Below are 16,045 nucleotides of genomic sequence, written 5' to 3' on the forward strand. Positions count from 1 at the left end.
GTTAAATAAGTAACGTTACACTTTAACCACAATGAACAGCGTTTATCCATAAGGTACTTACACTTCAAAACAGCAGCGTCACGATTTTCCGTTATTTTCGAATATGAGTATGACGAGTCCTCTCCCGTGGCCTCATGGGATAGAGTAGTGCCCATCCTATGCATACTACGGAATTCGGGCGGAAGTAGTAGGCCATCCGGGTACCTTTCGCCTACTGTTTTTCGAATACTAAGAATTCGGACATACTACTGGCTTCGCATACTGATTTTCGCCTACTATATAGTATGGAAGTATGCGATTTCGGACGCAACCCCGGTATTGAGAAACGCCCATGGTGTCGCAGTCGTTATGACGCGTCTCACGTGATCGTTCACAGAAATCGAAAGTAAAAAGTTTAATTCAGCGTGTCATTGAACGCCATTTCAGACTGCTGTAAACCAAAGATTTTGAGTTCCAACATATTTGATGGTAAGTCCAGTAACGTCTTTATCATAAATTGGATGATATCTTGAAGTGTGTTTTTGTATTTCTTTGTAGACTATAGGCCTATTTTATGATCAAACTCGATCCGTTTACTGCAATGAATACTAGGAGTAAGAATGACACTTTTACAAAATTAATGATACTTTCTTTCGCTAATGAATATCTAGTGATTATCATATAATATTTTTCGCAGATTAGAATTGTTCTGGGTTACTGATTTCTTTCTTCCGCATTCACATCAAGATCAACATTTATTAGGTTATGCACACGACACCACACGCAGTACACTGAGAGACAGGAAAACTGGCAGCGATATATGCTCTATTTGCAGTCAGTGTGCAGTAGGAATGTGGACGCAGCACGGGCTCATTGTGCTTTCACAGAAGACGCTTTCGCAGTGTGCTACTGATACAGGGTTTGGTACCACATACACAGCTATTTCTAATGAATCCATTATATTGATTTCAAATCAATGAAAAAGCTTTTTTTACGGTAGTATTATTCTCTTTGTACATAAGAATATAGTATTCACGTTATAAACGTATCAATTTACGTATTATTTAATTCCTCTAATGTTTATATTTGCTCAAGCAAGTGTCAAAAACATATGCTTCTCTTAGATTAAATGGTAGAATCACAAACATTTAAAATGAAACTTAACATTGACAGAAAAAAATACTCTCATCTTTATATCTTTGTCTTTTTCAAGAAGAACTTTGTTTTTCCCTCTATGCCACTAGCAATACAAAATCATTTTATATTTTGTATTGCATATTTTACATAAAAACTATTAATAAATTATAAAGAAGTGGCACGAGTGTGTCATTAATACATTTAATATTAGAATCAGAAAAAAATTGTTTTAGTGAAAAAGCTTCCAGTACACGCAGACAAAAATACACATATGTAAATATAAATAGACAAATATTTAAAAATAAATTGAAAAATAAATAAATTATATGAACAGTTGTGCTATTAATTATAATGGAATAGAATAGAGTAAGATGAATGGATGTACTAGGTTGGAGGAGTAACAATTAAATATATGGTTATTGCACATTTATTCCATAAGCATAAGTGGGGAATATTTAACTGTTCATGAGGTAGATTGCCTGGGGGAAGAAACTGTTCTTGTGCCTGACTGTTCTTGTATTTGCGGCTCTGAGGCGCCGGCCAGATGGCAAAAGTTCAAAGATGGGGTGACTTGGATGTGAGGGATCCAGAGTGATTTTCTGAGCCCTTTTCCTCACTCTGGGTGTGTACAGTTCTTGGAGGGTGGGCAGGGGAGCACCAATAATCCTTTCAGCAGTCCGAACAGTTCTCTGTAGTCTTCTGATATCTGATTTTGTAGCTGAACCAAACCAGACAGTTATTGAAGTACACAGTACAGACTCAATGACAGCTGAGTAGAACTGTTTCAGCAGCTCCTGTGGCAGGTTAAACTTCCTCAGCTGGCGAAGGAAGTACAACCTTTGCTGGGCCTTTTTCACAATGGAGTCAATGTGAATGTCCCACTTCAGGTCCTGAGAGATGGTGGTTCCCAGGAATCTGAATGACTCCACTGCAGCCACAGTGCTGTCTACAGGGTGTCTGCGGGATCTTCAAATTTCAAATCTTAAAAATAATTAAAATTTGATAAATCAATTTAGAGAAAATTAAGGCCCTTAAAAAGTATTTCAAAGTCTTAAATGCCAATTTTCAAGGTATTCAATTTGTATCATCTTTTCATTATGTATATATTTGTCCTGAATAGTGTGGGGTTCTGTGTAGTTTATTTATGGAATCCTGCAAGATTGATGCCATCTGACTGACTCCGCTGCTGCATGATAGCGCTCAGGTTCTCGCTGAATTTCAGACTTTTACCGCATGCTTTTATTTTTGGGCATGCACAGTTAAAATGATATAATAGTTGCGATCATTATTTTACCTTCCATGATCATTCAGAGATGATCAGGTGCAGTATTACTGACACTCTGTCAAGTCTGCATCAAATCAAGTACTCCGTAATCACAGCCTAACTGTCTGATTAGTCAGATGTTTACCATAAAAAAAGTGTTCCATAAAAAAGCTATGGTTTGCAGACAGTTATAAGAGTTGATGTGACAAATAAATTTTTTTAATATGCTGTGTGAACCCATTGCTCTGTTAGTTCGGAGAGATTTATTTGATTTCCTTTTATTTAATATGTAGGAATGAACGATTAATTGCATTTGCGATAATATCACAATATAAAAAAAAACGTGATTTTTCGATCGCAGAGGCTGCGATTAAACTCGGTCATGTGACATGCGAGACTAAAGAAGTGTGTTTGAGTGGACTTGAAGATTGATTGGTGTATGACATCAAAGTACGACGAGAGAAAGCAAAAGGAGATGTCTGTTCTCTTATAGCTCTTGCAGTACTTTGATGTCACACACCGATCAATCGAATCAGCGCTGCTTCAAGTCGAACACATCTAACCGCAGTCTTCAGAGGAACATCAAGTGTTCGCTGTTTGGGGAACACCTCCATAAAACATCTATTTTACCGGTGGACCCCCCTCGAAACGCGATTAGTCTAGTTTTGAGTAGCAATTGGGTGGGTTTTTATTTAGAAAATCTGGCAACCCTGACACACTACGCCCTGAAATGTTTGAAAGCAAATATAATATGAATGAACGTAGCCTACTTAAAAATGGCACATCTTTTATTTTTCAGTGTTTCAAGTGATGCAGGTATTTTTTCACTGTAGGTTTTTTTTTTCAATAAAAAAACTTTAATTGTTCATAATATTTAGTGAAATAATTTGACACAACCAAAAAAGTTTGAGAACCACTGGTCTAAAGTTAAGAGAGTGTTTAAAAAGAGCAGTCCACGTGTTTACATATGTTTATTACAGTGACTTTGAATTACCTAAAGTAGTGTGGTAATATTTGTTTTTATATTTTTGCAATCTTATTCAGTTTGTGTGATTTGTATATTAATGTTTACTCCAGGCTTATTTGTCAGTGCTTTATGCTGTTATAATTATTACATGCTTACAAGGTTAGAGGTTCAACAAATCAGTTAATATACTTCTGTGATTGTAGTTGTTTAATAAAAATGTAATTCATATAAATTCATGGATCACCTAATTTCATTGTAACAAAGGCCTGGCCTACAGAAAATATCATTTCTGTTTAATACATCTAATATTGTGTTGGTCATACTATACAATGATTCTAAGCTCATCTTTGTTGAATAATACAGAACATAAAGAGCTTTAAAAATAATTGCATATCAAATTGCAATCGCAATATTGGTAAAAAAAAAATATTAAAAAAAATCCAATTAGAATCATTTTCAAAATCGTTCAGCCCCAGTTTGTCAGTTTTTTTATTGGTCTAATTCTTGTTTCTTGGGTTGCATTGGCTAGTCTCTCAATTCTCTTGTGCTTTGTTCCTCTCTTCTGAATCATGTTGTATTGATAAGGAGTTATCACAAAGTAAGTCTGTTTAGTTGTGCTAACTTACAATCAATATATAATGTAAATGTAAGTTAAAGTGTCACCAATGTAACCGGTTAAAAATGAGATTGACAATGAGGTCTTAAAATGTATGGAAAGGGGAGGGGGGGTGTAGTGCAGGGGGGTTTCTCCTGAAGTCCACTATCATCTCCACTGTTCCTGTGTTCAGCTCCAGGTTGTTAAGACTGCACCAGACAGCTAGCTGCTCAATCTCTTAATAATAACAGTAATGTTATTACCTTAATGTTGGAAAGACCTTTATTTTTATTTTATTTTTTATTTTTTTGTTTATTCTAGCCCAGCATGCATCTAACCATCCACTCTGCGTTAAGAGCTGTTCAGATTCAAACTAGCAGCTCCGCAGTGAGTTAGTGTGATGGACGGAGGACAGAGCAAGTGTAAATATATTTTCTAGTCTATATTTCCATCCCGCTGGTTAAGAATTTTTCTTATATAACTTATTAGTAAATAGAGCAGTCACTGTCTGTGTCTACACCGGACGCGAGAGTCATCCGTGTCCCACTGCGCTAAAAGTGTGTCTAAACTTGATGACATCACACTACAGTGTCAAATCATCTGAACACAGTGCCAGAACATTTCATCATAAACAGAACGAGCATCAGTTCACTGATGGGGATCGTGTCCAGTGTATCCATCACTGGGTTCTGTTGTCTTTTGTTGGATCGCTCCATTTGTGTCCGGTGTAGACCTGGCTGTAACAATGTTCGTTGGGTAGGAAGGAAGACGGCAGGGTCGGCTGTGACTACTGACTGCTTTATTTATAAATTCAAAACCAAAAAGTGGGCAAAACAGGCACCAACAAAAGACAAAACAATCAACATAAACTCAGTCGAAATGTAGCAGCCAGCAGTCCTTTTCTCTGTTTCTCCTGGTGTTTTGTACTCTCTCCACGCAAATTACTGCAACAAGAGACAGGTGTTCGTTATTTGCGCTTAACCCACTCACTCACCGCGCGTCTCCCGACGCTCTCCCCCGCTGCAGGGTTCGCTAAACCACGGCCCTCCTTGCCACACTGGCATGCATTTTTAATGGGTAATGTTACAGCCCTGCTTGTTTTTAATGTTTTTATTAAATATCTGTATTGACTGCATGATCATACCATCGTATGATTTAGTGCCATGCGACCTACAAAAGTAAAGCTTGGCGAGCCGAGCAACGAGCATTGCTGCAGGTTGCTTTTTGGCGGATATGCTGTGCTTGTGCTGGCGGTCTTCTTCATTTCGTTGGGTGAAACATCTCTATCACTCGCAGCAGAGTCTGTGAGCAGTAAGAACTTTTCCTCTGCACTCAGAGCATCAGCTCCATGCTCACTGATACCAGAAACACGCTCCGCCTTCACTCCGTGGATAAAGTATTTCAGTATGTTTGAAATGTTAAGTTCATAACATAGACTATACTGATATAAAAAAATAAAATAACAGGAGAGTTTCAAAGTGGCTTAGGCTATTCTGTGTAAACTTTTTTCCCTATCACATGCCAAACTAATAACATTGTAAGCATTAAATCTACAATTTCTGCTTTCTGCTGTGCAAATTTTGTTTGTGATGAAAATAACAGTATATTTTCGTCAAGTTATTTTATCTAAACAGATCGATGAATTTCTTCAAGATTTCAAAATCAGATACTGATTATTCTTATGTTATCAAAATCAGATAACATAAATTCTTGCTGAATATGCAGTTATATTACGGGCTGTTGTCATGAATTATACTCGTGATGGAGGCTCTTGGAGCGAGTGAAAACCATGATGCTCAGACTCTTAATAAAATCCTCTCCTCGCTCCAGTCAGAATCACTCCGCTGCTCTCATACTCTGCCCGGCTGCATGTCTCTGTGTCAGACTCGCTCCTCACTCCAGTCAGAATCGCTACGCTCCGTTCATACTCTGCTCGGCAGCACGTCTCTGTGTCAGACTCGCTCCTCGTTCCAGTCAGAATCGCTACGCTCCGCTCATACTCTGCTCGGCAGCATGTCTCTGTGTCAGACTCGCTCCTCACTCCAGTCAGAATCGCTACGCTCCGTTCATACTCTGCTCGGCAACACGTCTCTGTGTCAGACTCGCTCCTCGTTCCAGTCAGAATCGCTACGCTCCGCTCATACTCTGCTCGGCAGCATGTCTCTGTGTCAGACTCGCTCCTCGCTCCAGTCAGAATCGCTACGCTCCGCTCATACTCTGCTCGGCAGCATGTCTCTGTGTCAGACTCGCTCCTCGCTCCAGTCAGAATCGCTACGCTCCGCTCATACTCTGCTCAGCAGCATGTCTCTGTGTCAGACTCACTCCTCGCTCCAGTCAGAATCACTACGCTCCGCTCATACTCTGCTCGGCAGCATGTCTCTGTGTCAGACTCACTTCTCGCTCCAGTCAGAATCACTGCACCACTCATACTCTGCTTGACAGCATGTCTCTGTGTCAGACTCACTTCTCGCTCCAGTCAGAATCACTCTGCACCACTCATACTCTGCTCGGCAGCACGTCTCTGTGTCAGACTCGCTCCTCGCTCCAGTCAGAATCAGACCGCTCCGCTCATACTCTGCTCGGCTGCATGTCTCTGTCAGACTCACTCCTCGCTCCAGTCAGAATCACTACGCTCCTCTCATACTCTGCTCAGCAGCATGTCTCTGTGTCAGACTCACTCCTCGCTCCAGTCAGAATCACTACGCTCCGCTCATACTCTGCTTAGCAGCATGTCTCTGTGTCAGACTCACTCCTCGCTCCAGTCAGAATCACTACGCTCCACTCATACTCTGCTCGGCAGCATGTCTCTGTGTCAGACTCGCTCCTCGCTCCAGTCAGAATCACACCGCTTCTCTCATACTCTGCTCGGCAGCATGTCTCTGTGTCAGACTCACTTCTCGCTCCAGTCAGAATCACTCTGCACCACTCATACTCTGCTCGGCAGCACGTCTCTGTGTCAGACTCGATCCTCGCTCCAGTCAGAATCACACCGCTCCTCTCATACTCTGCTCGGCAGCATGTCTCCGTGTCAGACTCACTTCTCGCTCCAGTCAGAATCACTCTGCACCACTCATACTCTGCTCGGCAGCACGTCTCTGTGTCAGACTCGATCCTCGCTCCAGTCAGAATCACACCGCTCCTCTCATACTCTGCTCTGCAGCACGTCTCTGTGTCAGACTCGATCCTCACTCCAGTCAGAATCACTCCGCTCTGCTCATACTCTGCTCGGCAGCATGTCTCTGTGTCAGACTCACTTCTCGCTCCAGTCAGAATCACTCTGCACCACTCATACTATGCTCGACAGCACGTCTCTCTGTCAGACTCGCTCCATGCTCCAGTCAGAATCACTACGCTCCGCTCATACTCTGCTCGGCTGCATGTCTCTTTCAGACTCTCTCCAGTCAGAATCAGACCGCTCCGCTCATACTCTGCTCGGCTGCATGTCTCTGTGACAGACTCGCTCCTCGCTCCAATCAGAATCACTACGCCCTGCTCATACCTGCTCGGCAGCACATCTCTCTGTCAGACGCGCTCCTCGCTCCAGTCAGAATCACTCCGCTGCGCTCATACTCTGCTCGGCAGCACGTCTCTGTGACAGACTCGCTCCTCGCTTCAGTTAGAATCACTCTGATCCGCTCATACTCTGCTCGGCAGCACGACTCAGTGTCAGACTCGCTCCTCGCTCCAATCAGAATCACTCCGCTCTGCTCATACTCTGCTCGGCAGCATGTCTCTGTCAGACTCACTTCTCGCTCCAGTCAGAATCACTACGCTCCGCTCATACTCTGCTCGGCTGCATGTCTCTGTCAGACTCGCTCCAGTCAGAATCAGACCGCTCCGCTCATACTCTGCTCGGCTGCATGTCTCTGTCAGATTCACTCCTCGCTCCAGTCAGAATCACACCGCTCCTCTCATACCCTGCTCGGCAGCACATCTCTCTGTCAGACGCGCTCCTCGCTCCAGTCAGAATCACTACGCTGCGCTCATACTCTGCTCGGCAGCACGTCTCTGTGTCAGACTCGCTCCTCGCTTCAGTCATAATCACTCTGATCCGCTCATACTCTGCTCGGCAGCATGTCTCTGTGTCAGACTCGCTCCTTGGTCCAGTCAGAATCACACCACTCCTCTCATACTCTGCTCGGCAGCATGTCTCTCTGTCAGACTCACTCCTCGCTCCAGTCAGAATCACTATGCTAAGCTCATACTCTGCTCGGCAGCGTGTCTCTGTGTCAGACTCACTTCTCGCTCCAGTCAGAATCACTGCACCACTCATACTCTGCTCGACAGCATGTCTCTGTGTCAGACTCACTTCTCGCTCCAGTCAGAATCACTCTGCACCACTCATACTCTGCTCGGCAGCACGTCTCTGTGTCAGACTCGCTCCTCGCTCCAGTCAGAATCAGACTGCTCCGCTCATACTCTGCTCGGCTGCATGTCTCTGTCAGACTCGCTCCAGTCAGAATCAGACCGCTCCGTTCATACTCTGCTCGGCTGCACGTCTCTGTCAGACTCACTCCTCGCTCCAGTCAGAATCACTACGCTAAGCTCATACTTTGCTCGGCAACACGTCTCTGTGTCAGACTCGATCCTCGCTCCAGTCAGAATCACACCGCTCCTCTCATACTCTGCTCGGCAGCATGTCTCTGTGTCAGACTCGCTCCTCGCTCCAGTCAGAATCACACCGCTCCTCTCATACTCTGCTCGGAAGCATGTCTCTGTGTCAGACTCGCTCCTCGCTCCAGTCAGAATCACTCCGCTCTGCTCATACTCTGCTCGGCAGCACGTCTCTGTGTCAGACTCGATCCTCGCTCCAGTCAGAATCACTCCGCTCCGCTCCTACTCTGCTCGGCAGCATGTCTCTGTGTCAGACTCGCTCCTCGCTCCAGTCAGAATCACACCGCTCCTCTCATACTCTGCTCGGCAGTATGTCTCTGTGTCAGACTCGCTCCAGTCAGAATCACTCCGCTCTGCTCATACTCTGCTCGGCAGCATGTCTCTGTGTCAGACTCACTACTCGCTCCAGTCAGAATCAGACCGCTCCGCTCATACTCGTCTCGGCTGCATGTCTCTGTCAGACTCACTCCTCGCTCCAGTCAGAATCACTACGCTCCGCTCATACCCTGCTCGGCAGCACATCTCTCTGTCAGATGCGCTCCTCGCTCCAGTATGAATCACTCCGCTGCGCTCATATTCTGCTCGGCAGCACGTCTCTGTGTCAGACTCGCTCCTCGCTTCAGTCAGAATCACTCTGATCCGCTCATACACTGCTCGGCAGCATGTCTCTGTGTCAGACTCGCTCCAGTCAGAATAACTATGCTCCGCTCATACTCTGCTCGGCAGCACGTCTCTGAGTCAGACTTTCTCCTCGCTCCAGTCAGAATCACACGCTCCGCTAGGGCTGGATGATTAATCGAAAAGTAATCGAAACCGAAATTCAGAACCTCTAACCGACTTAATTTTCCCATGTCGGTTATTTCGGTTTTTTAAACCTGTTAATACTTCCCCCTTAAAAGCATACTACCGCGTGTGTAGCCACATGACTCTGCCCCGTCCAGTCAGTGGCATAAAAGCAAAACACCGAGATAAATGCCGGTTCAACACACAGTGATGGCACGCGAGCTGTGAGCCTTGCGTCTTCACTAAACTTTGTCAGTTGTATTTGTTTTATGGTTTGGACATTCAAGCGATTAGACGGTCGGATTTTTATTATTATTTCGAGCTCCCATGTAAGCGCAGCTGCATTGTGGCATGAAAACTCATATAAACAGTAGCTGTGAAGATTGCGCGCACAGAGGAACGCAAAAACTAGTTGTCCGCTCATACTCTGCTCGGCTGCACGTCTCTGTCAGACTCACTCCTCGCTCCAGTCAGAATCACTACGCTAAGCTCATACTTTGCTCGGCAACACGTCTCTGTGTCAGACTCGATCCTCGCTCCAGTCAGAATCACACCGCTCCTCTCATACTCTGCTCGGCAGCATGTCTCTGTGTCAGACTCGCTCCTCGCTCCAGTCAGAATCACACCGCTCCTCTCATACTCTGCTCGGCAGCATGTCTCTATGTCAGACTCGATCCTCGCTCCAGTCAGAATCACTCCGCTCCGCTCCTACTCTGCTCGGCAGCACGTCTCTGTGTCAGACTCGCTCCTCGCTCCAGTCAGAATCACTCCGCTCTGCTCATACTCTGCTCGGCAGCACGTCTCTGTGTCAGACTCGATCCTCGCTCCAGTCAGAATCACAACCTGTTAATACTTCCCCCTTAAAAGCATACTACCGTGTGTGTAGCCACATGACTCTGCCCCGTCCAGTCAGTGGCATAAAAGCAAAACACCGAGATAAACGCCGGTTCAACACACAGTGATGGCACGCGAGCTGTGAGCCTTGCGTCTTCACTAAACTTTGTCAGTTGTATTTGTTTTATGGTTTGGACATTCAAGCGATTAGACGGTCAGATTTTTCTTATTATTTCGAGCTCCCATGTAAGCGCAGCTGCATTGTGGCATGAAAACTCATATAAACAGTAGCTGTGAAGATTGCGCGCACAGAGGAACACAAAAACTAGTTGTCAGCGCTGTTCTGTGATTTATTACTAAAGTAGCTTAGAATCTCAAAACTTTTTATAGCATATTTTTCTACTTTTGAAGGAACTAGGTTATTTACAACCCACAGCTTCACAATAATATAGAGACAGTATGACTAATTCACACACGCAATCACTTGTACTGGTACTTGTGCCAATTTAACTTTATCTGATCTTTATTTATCTCGTACACCGAGCAATAATCTATAAGAAATGTTACGAACATAGAAAAAATAACTTCTGATAGTGAGCTATGATGTCAGATCGCGCTTTCAATTGGAAAAATATCCCACCTTTACTAGTCGATCTCAACCGTCTGGCTGAGGCCAGTCTAAAAAGACGCTCAGGACAGTTGACAGAATGCTGCTGCGTGTCGTCATGAAAGCGTATCATTTTCACGTGTTATTAAGCCTTGCCACTTGCCAATTTAACCATTCAAAATACTTTAAGCATTCAAACACAAGACGCGGAATAGCTGAACTGAGCAGCTGGTTACTCGCGCTGTGCTCGGTGCGCACGTGGAGAGAGAACACTGAGCTGAGATCTCCTTTGCGGAATTGCTAATGCAACCTTTTCACACCACAGACTGAACACAATTAATCATTGCTTGGTAATTGGCCAACAAAGTATTGACTGTTGTCTAAAGTTTTGTTTGATAGAAAGATATGTAATGGATTACAATCAAAGTTATCTGAAATTATCAAGATGAATTTGTTCTGACAGTTTAACTCTGAGTTCTTGTCATATTTTATTACCATTTTCTAAACTATAGCAAATAAACTGATAATGTGAGAAATGTTGAACGGGTCTGAATAAATTTTGGTTTGACTGTATGTTTAATTTTTACAGTGCTATTTTACATTTAATTATTCGGTTTCTGTACCTGGACACTTACAAACTTGAAAAAACTTAAACACTGTGTAAACAGCACAAACAAATAAACAGAACGAACATACAAATTACACACTTTCATTTTTACATTTTCCCCTAAGGATTGGGACACCACTACCATGACGTCACACGCCATCATTCGTCGTCTAGCTCTTACAATACACACATATACTGGTGTGCATTAGAGGCTTTAATTATCGTTCTGTATTAATGCTCTGCTTACTGACACACACATATCGGAAATCGCGCAGCTTATGCATCCAGGAGAAAATAAACTTGTAAACGCTGCCCCACGACTTTTATTAAAAACCGTTTAAATACTGAATCGCTACATTATATTTTCCAGTGACGAGAGGATACAAATCACTGTTTTTAAGTAAACTCACTTTAAAAAGATAAACGCACAGACGCGAATACACACGATTTCCCTCTCTCTCTCTCTCTCTCTCTCGAATATGCAATGTTTGAGAAAATGGTTAAGCGATTTCTAATTATTGGGGGGATTAGGCCCCATCAATGTTTACGGCAGTTATCGCCTCTGATCAGACATACAGTAGGTGGCCAGCCTATCTGGTGCCGCAGTGGTAACTGTAATTCAATCGCTTGTTAAAATCATTCGCGAAACTACCGCCAGGTGGCGCAAAGGGACGGATTGCAAAATGAATGTAATTGTAAAATGAGATAAAAGAAGGAAGTAAAACAACAATAACATTATGATATAACATTGTAACATTTAAAAAAAAACATAATTTTTTTACAATTTGTTAATTTTTAAAATGTAGGATAGTCTTAGGCTACAGTCTACTAAACAAAAATTAAAAGAAGACCTTAACACAAAGGATCATATGCATTTTTTTTTATTAAACAGTAAATAAATATAAGGCGTGTATGTATATATATATATATATATATATATATTAGGGGTGTAACGGTTCACAAAATTCACGGTTCGGTTCGATACGATACACTGGTGTCACGGTTCGGTTCGGTACGTTTTAGATACAGCAAAAAGAAAAAATTTCCTTGATTTTTAAAAAATGTTTTATTTATTAAAACTAACAAAGTATGGTTTTTTTTACATTGAACAATGATGGAGCTATTCTTTACCCATCTTCTATGGTGTTTTCTTAGCAGCATACTGTATAAAACAAAAACAGCTCCTTATAAAAAAATGAAAATGTTATATTATTGTAATATAACAATACAATAGACCACAGGAAACAGATGATTCTTCTGCACAATCTGACTTTGCTGCAGTCTGGAATTGAACTACTGGTTTCGTCTGGTCAGAGGAGAACTGGCCCCCCAACTGAGCCTGGTTTCTCCCAAGGTTTTTTTCTCCATTCTGTCACCGATGGAGTTTCGGTTCCTTGCCGCTGTCGCCTCTGGCTTGCTTAGTTGGGGACACTTCATCTACAGCGATATCGTTGACTTGATTGCAAATAAATGCACAGACACTATTTAACTGAACAGAGATGACATAACTGAATCCAATGATGAACTGCCTTTAACTCTCATTTTTGCATTATTGACACTGTTTTCCTAATGAATGTTGTTCAGTTGCTTTGACGCAATGTATTTTGTTTAAAGCGCTATATAAATAAAGGTGACATTGACATTGACATTGTAGTAGGTATGAACAAATACAAAGATGTAACTTTTTATATGGAACTCTATAACTCCTTATATTGAGTGTGTTTTTACTCAGTTGGTTCTCTATAGGGCTAATGTTTTTTGGAACAAAGCAGTAGCCGTTCATTCCTTTTGATTTCCGTGCTTGTTTTGGATCCTATTGGTCGCGCTGGTAATCGTCACAGAGCGCAGTGGCAAAAGTTGAACTATTTTGAACTTTGACCGCGGCCTGTGTGAAAGGCCCATAAAGGCACTCGCTCACTCAGTACGCGCTGAAGGCTCGTTGCAAAATGGCTAATGCGTTTAACAGACCAGAAATAGAAGATCCTCCAATAACCAACAGGTCTGGTGTTTCGGTGCACTTTGGATTGGCCATTTTGCAACGAGCCTTCAGCGCGTACTGAGTGAGCGAGCGCCTGACTGAGTAGCCTAACATAAACATATAAGTTGTTGTTTTTTTCTTCTTCGGGGGTGTCAGGGGCGTTGCCTGTTACGTCGTTTTGGTTATTGGGCTACCTTGTTGAACGCATATCATTATATTTCACAATTTTTTTTTATTTTCCAAATATAATTAATTAGTCGAACGAAACGGTTCAATACGAATACGCGTATCGTTACACCCCTAATATATATATATATATATATATATATATATATATATATATATATATATATGTGTATATATATATATATATATATATATATAAGCTAAATGTTTTAATTTCATTTTCATTTCGGTTCATTCTTGGTTTAAAAAAATCTTCAGGTTCCATATGCAGAGCGAAATGGGAACGGTCCAGCATTTAGCAATAATTAGTATATTAACTCTGTTATCATTCTTGATTTTTCAAACTACCAGCATTTTTTAATTATGCCTTATGTGTGACCAAAAATTAAGTATTATTTGCTTCAAATGGGCGACATCACAAATATGGAAACGTTTGATTTCTCCCGATTGAGAAAGCCAAACCTTGCCTTATGCTTAGCTTTAAATTACTATTATTTTTTGTTTTTTTGTTTTATTACTAAGCCTATATTATTATATATTGCAATTATATTTATCCATTAGAATTATATATTTTTAATTATGGTTTTGTTCTGATAAATTTGTTAAATTTAAATGATTTGTTGTAAAATATTTTCTTATAGCCTATTGTTTCCTCTCACAAACTGATTTATTTTTTAGCGTGTTTAAAAAAAAACATGCAGCAAACGAAAATAGGTGATTAATCCGTTAAAATGAAACCTATACACAACTCATATATTTTTTTCCTCTGACAAACTTAATGTATTTTTTAGCGTGTTTAAAAAATAAAAAATAAAGAAAACATTCAGCAAATGAAAATAGGCGATTAATCCGTTAAAATGTGTTAAAAATGTGTTACTCTTGGTTAACAGTAATTATAATTATTTTACTTCAGAACAGAGCCTGGGACTAATCTAGGTTATACATGGTTTTTTTTTTTTCATTGCATCTGAAAATGACTTTGTTCATTACATTCACTTCACTCGATCTGGCGCAGATCAGCCTCCCACAAAACTCAGCTGTGGACGATTTAAAAATGTTTGAAATAAAGCAGTGGTTCTCAACCCGCAACCCGTCACGAATTCAAATGCGGCCCGCACCACATGCTGAATTAAAAAAATATTTTTTTTTTATCATTTTCTAAAATTTTATTGTTTACATCAGTTAAAAAAAAATTATGCTACTAATGAAATATAAGCTATATCCTAATGTTTTTATGTGATTTTTTTTTTCTTCATATATTATTTTCAGACATGAGCACTGGCATAAGCATTTAACGAACACATACAAGCGCGCACTTTGGCAGAATTCAATTCAAATAGTCATCAACAGCCATTAGGTAAATTGCCTTTAAGGTAAAATTGCGCATCAGAATGGACACATTTGTTTTTTAAGGGAGAAAAAAAAGAAATTCAAAAAATGCCAGCGAACGAACATGTACAAACTGTGAATAGTCGCAGTATCAGTATTGAAGGAGAAGTGCTGGATTTTAGGTTTTTTTTTGCCCCGCAACTCACTTGAAAAAGTTCAGATAAATGGAAACACCATACACTATGTAACAATCTGTATCGTCATTGGAGAGTGTGTGCCGAGGCTCATGAGCAGACGACTGCGCGGACAGGTGCGCGTGGTCAGTAGGCTTCAAAATCACAATTGCACATGTACAGGCAGAGTGAAGAAGCTCATTGCTACTCGAACCTGTGCAATCCGTCAGTAAAAGAATATAAAGACAGTCAGATGTGCAATAATTCTGGGCAATTGCAGAGCGGATCATCAGCCTGCGCATTCAGAAGTATAAATTGATGAAGTCTGCGTCCGCGCTGGCCGTGTCTGCGTCCGGATTGCTCATGCGGAAAGTATAACACAGGCGTTACAATCGCAACTTCTTTGTGTTATTGCTTTCAAGCTGAATCTCACAAAATTGGTCAGCTCCCGACAGCATCAGGTGTTTTATTTATGGGTAGTAGAATTGTTTATTTCAATGAATGTGATAGATTATATATCATAATAGTTAGGCTATAATATTATAAATCAGGTTGGTTTGTATTGCTGACGTAATATGTAAATTATATGCGTAGACTTGCACTTAGACCATAGTGCGGCCCGCTGGAAAAAAAGGTTGAGAACCACTGATATAAAGGTTGCTGTCCCATTTTATACAGGAATTGTTCATTTTAAAAAATCGAATTATATTGTTAGTTCTAATTATATTGTTAACACAAGTTCATTTAGAACTTTTGTTTTTACTTATAAACTCCTTGAGAATTTAAAGTTAGTTTAATATTATTTAAATTTAAGTTTAAAAAAAGGTTTTAATTGCTTAAATTATTTTTATTAATTAATAATATGTTATGTTTATTCTTGTAAAGAATACGTGTTTATTCTTTAGGAAAACAAGGGGAAAAATAAGGGACAATCCGAATATTTATTTTGCTTTAGCTATTTATGTAAGCTACAATTATTCAAATAATAATAA

General features: G+C 41.0%; 1 protein-coding gene across 1 annotated transcript in view; it reads left to right on the forward strand.

Annotated features, from left to right (window-relative positions):
* The first annotated feature begins 361 nt into the window (after positions 1-361).
* The window catches only part of LOC132099191 (NACHT, LRR and PYD domains-containing protein 12-like), an 84,348-nt gene continuing 68,664 nt past the window's right edge, over positions 362-16,045 (forward strand). The window contains exon 1 of the mRNA XM_059505642.1: positions 362-468. The gene's annotated coding sequence lies outside the window, so the exon portion shown is untranslated. The remainder of the gene's footprint in view (positions 469-16,045) is intronic.

This window comes from Carassius carassius, chromosome 22 (assembly GCF_963082965.1).
Source record: "Carassius carassius chromosome 22, fCarCar2.1, whole genome shotgun sequence".
In the NCBI taxonomy this organism is placed as follows: Eukaryota; Metazoa; Chordata; class Actinopteri; order Cypriniformes; family Cyprinidae; genus Carassius; species Carassius carassius.